The 5,787-nt window shown below is 46.9% G+C and overlaps 1 pseudogene; it reads right to left on the bottom strand.

Annotated features, from left to right (window-relative positions):
* Positions 1–3,189: 3,189 nt before the first annotated feature.
* On the bottom strand, positions 3,190–4,994 carry LOC144109779 (uncharacterized; annotated as a pseudogene).
* Positions 4,995–5,787: the final 793 nt, after the last annotated feature.

Genomic DNA, 5,787 nt, shown 5'->3' with positions numbered 1-5,787 from the left:
ATGGAAATGCGTTTATGGGTTACAGCACTACATATGGCTCACTGCACTGAGTTTAACAGATTTCAGCACTTGTGCGACTACATGGAAAGCTAGAAGAAAGAAAACGAAAAAATAAGAAAAGAAAACCAGAACTTATAAGGCAAACTACAAATCAGCAACACAGAGTTCATGTGGGACCACGAACCGATGGGCACACATGTCATGAAGAAGAAATGCAGGCACTCAACTTTTTCTTAAAATGCTCGAGATCGTCGGTGAGTGCCACATCTGCTGGCAAGTGATTCCACTCGGATGATGTAGTTGGAATGAAATAATTTAAGCGAGCGGTAGTGTGACAAGGTGGAACGCCCACTTTGCGCGGATGGTCAATGCGCGATGAAACATATAGTGGTTTCCGTTGGGCGAACAGGAGCACTTTGCGCTCAAAGTGCTCTCGCTAGTTCCAGCGCCTACCAGTGGTTGAGCAGGTGCAGGAGCGTTGTGTTCCTTTGGCTGAGGAGGAGTGCTTTTGCGGCGCCGAGAGCAGCCGAGAGCAGTTCTGGGTGCTCCGTCGTCAGCGGCGGAGTAACAGGGGAACGGAGGAAGTCACGTGACCTTTTTGACGTCACTTCTGGTTTTATCTTTGGGAAGGCCGAGGAGAAATGGCGGAAAGCAATAGCGGTGACAGTCGGCCGGTGCCAACAAACGTAATGTCAGTAGCTAAGCGCCGCCGTCTCGACGAGGAGTTGTTGCTACTTTTTGATGAAGACAGCAGCTGCAGCCTCGACTCAGACACAAGCTCGTCTTCGGACAGCAGCAGCAGGAGCGATGACGACGATTTGGCGTTGTACGAGGAGATGTTCCAGCAGCTGTTTACCCCGCCGGAGAAGCGACCTAAGGACGAGTCGTATCTGGAAAAGACAGTTGCCGCGTATTCTGACGAAGAGGTGAGTCCTTGTATCCCATTTAAAACGGGCGATCAATAAGTTATCTGCGTTTGTTTCTTTTTTTACTCACCAGTTTCGCAGGAACTTCCGATTGTCGCGGTCGGTTGCAAATGCTCTTGCAGCTGAGTTCGCGAAATCGCCACACTATCCCTCAAGGACCGATCGCGGAGGTCTGCCCCCAAAGTCGCCTCAAGAGCATGTGCTCTCCTTTTTGTGGTAAGATATTGCAATTTTTTAGTAGCAAAGAAAAAGGAGCTGTTATTTAGGATGACTGATTGAAGAAATTTAGGAGCAAAAAAGTCTCGGCGCATCTAACCGGGTGCGAAGCCTGAAATTGAATGCAGTAATACGTCGCGTGATGGAGAGTTTAGCAATCGATTTCTCGCTAAGTGCTTATACTGCCTGAAAATTGCTTTTAAATGTCACTGCTCTTCCGCAAGCGCCAGGCTCAACTGGTCGCATTCTTTCCACGTGCGAATTTAAATGTATGGGATCACAAATTCGACTTGCGCAGTTTATTATTATTTCTGTTCTTGCCTGTGCTTCCGTTGTGACATTCAGCGGGAAAATATCGTATGGCAGTACCAAATGTGCCTGATGAACACGTGAAGCTTGTTCAGACAACTGGGCAGATGTGGATTTTTTTCTTTACGTCGCTGCAATGCTTGATGGTTAGATAAGATGCCAGTTTCACGATTTCGTGTTCTTATAAAATTGTAGCATTTTTTTTGCAGGTACGCTGCCAACAAATCCTGCATACGGGATGTTGCAGGGCGCTTTGAGCTCGGAGAAAGCACGCATCACAGGATGATGTACCGCGTCATGGCGTTTCTTCTCGACATCGCCCCACGCATCGTGACCTTCCCAGATGACTTGGAGAAGCTTGCCGATAAGTTTGAGCAGGTAATGAAAAAAATGTCCTACTTTCAGTTTGTACTGTGCGTAGGAGTTGCACTAGTGTAGACAGTTGGGCTTGTTAGTGTGAGGTCATCTCAAAAACCAGCTGTTACAACACATGAAGGAAAGAAGGCCTTTGTCCTGTCGCCTTCTTTCTTTCATGTGTTGTATGGGCTGGTTTTCAAGATCATAGGAGTCGCCCTTAATCAAAACAGCACTTCACTTGCCATGTATATTACCCTTCGAAGAAAGCTTTGTGCTTTTCTTCACGAAACACATATAACTTATAATAAATATAGTATATACAGGATACCCTTGAATTTAGTTTGAACTGTAAAGTTGTGACAGGCAGTGTCGTCTCATCATTTCTGCTGTAAGCTGCATGAAGACGTTGAAGAGCTTGCGAAAGCAATGTTTTCAGTTCGATCACTTCAAAGTGTTGTTAAGGCCTTACTTTCATGTACAAGCCTATATTCTGATAGGTTTGAAGAGTTTGAGCACGACTTCACTTACTACTTTGTTAGGTATTCAGTGAAAATTTTTACATTTATTCATTCTCAACTTTTAGATTTCAGGGTTTCCAGACACTATTGGCTGCATCGACGGGAGCTATATTCCTGTTAGGTGCCCTGCTGGCAAGGTGCGGTCAGTCTACGTAAACAGGCACCATTATCCATCCTTGACGCTGCAGGGAATATGTGATAACCGCAAGAGGTTTCTTGATGACAGCACTGGTGCACCTAGCAAAATCCACGACTCCAGGATCTTCTGACTTTCAAATGTTTCAAAGAGACTGCCTCAGCTCTGCGCCGGAAAATATCAAATTCTTGGGGACGCTGCGTACCCATCTCGAGAGTTTTTGATAACGCCCATCCGAGAATATGGAAGCCTTGATGCCTCTGACAAGGCCTTCAACACCAAACTTTCGTCTACACGAGTGCTCATTGAAAATGCTTTTGGGGAATTGAAGGGTAGGTTCAGGCAGCTACAGCGTTTGGACCTCATGACAGTAGATAACATGTCGAAATTTATACTCTCGTGTTGTGTCCTCCACATCATCTGCATTGACAATGGGGACTCACCTGATAGCCTACTTCAGGACAAGCGTCTGTGCTCCCAGGATAAAAGTGATCAAACCCCTTCTGCAGTTGAAGTTCACAGTGGCACCTCTAGAGAAGAGAGCCTCTTGCGGGCACCTGCAGAAGTCAAACGAGAAAAACTCAAGGCCAAGATGGGACTAAAAAGGAGGCAGCCACAAAATCTGCCATAATGCAAGCAAGCACAGTGCTAAACGTGAAATAAAAGTTGAGGCAATACTTAAACAAGCCTTGTTTTTGGCCGTGCACAGGGGGTGTATGAAATAAACAGTCATCAAAACATGTTCATTCGAAGTGCACTGTCTTTATTGCCTGAGCCCCAGGGCCTCGCGGATGAGCTGAAGTTTGTCTTCGTGCATCTTGCGACGTTCCTGGCGTTCTTGAGTGCGCTCAGCTCGCCGCTCAGCACGCCTCTTCTCCTTTTCTTTTTCCCGTTCTTCCCTGCGAGCCATTCGCTCTGCACTAATAGCCCGCATTTGGTCAAAAAAATTGCATCTGTAGCATACGACTGGTGCTAGCGCGGAATTCCCTTTTCTTGACTTCTGCCGACCCTTTTGTGCTGTCCCCACTTTCTGAACTGTTCGTCGCAGTACTGGAGCTCTCAAGTAGAGGTGAGGGCGGATCAGCTGAACTGTCAGCGCTTGATGATGCCGATGGCTTGTAGGTCACTCCAAAAGAGTCCCTTTGAACCTCTGGTTCAAGACTGTCATCTATGCTCTGAATGTTTCTCATTTCATCGTCAAATGGGACAGGACAAGGGGAAGCACCTGATTTGGTATTGTTATCACTTGCCTTTTTCTTCTGCCTCATCACCGTTTTGTAACGATTTTCACATTGCTGTGGCGTTTTGTGGCATCCAAGCACAGCGGCCAAATCCTGGGAAACCTGTTTAAAAAGCATCTTCTTGTTCTTAAACTTTTTGAAAGGGCCAACCTGAGGAAAGTATTTGTAATAGTAATCTAACTTATGTTTCGTTTCTCCTGGTGTCCACTCAGGAGCTGAAATAAAGAGAAGGCCAGTTTACTAAAAGCGTAAAATGTTTCAAGCAGTGCAGTTGGCATAAGCTCACCTCCACCGCCTCTTTTCACTCCTGGCGCTGGCTGCAGTCCCCTCTCGCCGGCATCGGACCCAGCGGTGTTCTCTGCACGTGAACATACAATCATGGGCGTCCGGAAGGGGGGCGGTGGCCCCCCCCCCCCTCGGGAATTACGGATATCATTCATGCACTAGTAGAAAACAACTACACAGCTTGATTAGCAAGCTTAGGTGATATTAAGTTATCAGATTTTGCTTATTAATTTCAATTCTTTGTTAATTATTAAATTCTAATGTTTGTTCTCCAAGCCTAGAACTAATTTGCTGCTTCTAATTTTTGTTTCATGTGCGCCGTTTAGACCACAAATAGTTCCTTTTTGGTGCTAACCTACTGCCTCCCCCATACCCGGCCATCGGGTGCACCCCCCTGGAAAAAGTTCTGCGGACGCCCTTGCATACAATTGCGACTGCGAAAACTCTGCCAAGCACCTCCTTTCTGCGCCGCAACGTAACCACAAAAATTTGTCAGTTGGCCCACCCGCATAATTAGATGAAGGCAAACAAGCGGAGTACTATCGCACCTTGGTTAATAACGTATTTGGTCAAACAGGCATACACAGCAATCTGGGCGCATCGACAGACAAAAGGGGCAATAAACTGCATAAGAAGGTTTGACAGTATAGCGAGAAAGTGCGGCGCCGTTCTCGTCCGTCGTCGCGTCACGCCGCGACGCCCCCGTTATCCGAAATAGTCCATTCGGCGCGAGAAACTGTGAGCAATGAAAGAAATGGACGAAAACAATCGTCAGATATGGCCCCATGCATAGTAGTTATTGTCACTTACCGTCGGGTCTCTCTTCAATGTTCTCACGAGAGGCCAACGCATCGATGGCAGCTGTGGTGAACACAAAGAAAGCGCTGGTATTAGCGCTGTTATGTTTCGCAGCCAATTTTTAGGATCGACGACGCTTACCTGGTGTAGCAGTTAGCGGGGAAGCATTTACCATGGCCATGAACAGCCGCTGCGCTTCTTCACCCATCACAAGCTAAAGACGGCGACAGACACAAAACTGGCGCGGATTGTTGACTGCCGCGAGCGCGCGACGGGATGCAGACAGCGCGAGCGCGGGAAAAAGTTTGGTCACATGACACTTGACGTCACGCGCTCTCCCGTGCTGCTCTGCTCTCGGGGCAGCGGGCATGTTCCATTCGCGAGACGAGGACCCGCGTACCCTCTGCTCTCGTGCACTACTCCAGCTGCTCGCTGCTCTCGCTCCTGTTCGCCCAATGGAAACCGATAATAGGTGGGTGGAAGGAGCAAAGCGTTTTTCCAAACAGGGTTCAGATTGTAGATCTTAAAAAAAGACAGAGTCGTGAAATTTTTCTGCGCAATGAAAGTAATGGTAGTGTCAAAGTGTTTTTCTTTAGTGTGACACTTGATGTGCGGTCATAGTCAGGGAGGATAAAACGAGGAGCACGGTTCTGAACAGCTTCCAAAACAGATATAAGTGACTTAGCTTGAGGGTCCCATAGCCACGCGGCGTATTCAAGCTTTGAACGAACCCGTGTTTTATAAAGAAGAAGATTGACTGAAATGGTTGCATTCGAAAAGTTTCTTTTTATGTAACCGAACATACTGTTAGAGTTTCCTGTAATATAGGGGATATGCTGGTTCCAGGATAAATTTGATGTCAAATGTACACCGAAGTATTTATAGGAGGTAACCGCGGCCAGCGAAGCATTGCTGATACTGTAAGAGTCTGGTGTTTATAACCATTTTCCATTTAGTACACTCATCAGTAACACAGTTAAGATCTGCTTGCAATAAGTAGA

This window comes from Amblyomma americanum, chromosome 11, assembly GCF_052857255.1.
Source record: "Amblyomma americanum isolate KBUSLIRL-KWMA chromosome 11, ASM5285725v1, whole genome shotgun sequence".
Classification (NCBI taxonomy): domain Eukaryota; kingdom Metazoa; phylum Arthropoda; class Arachnida; order Ixodida; family Ixodidae; genus Amblyomma; species Amblyomma americanum.
This window is presented reverse-complemented; position numbering and strand designations above follow the sequence as displayed.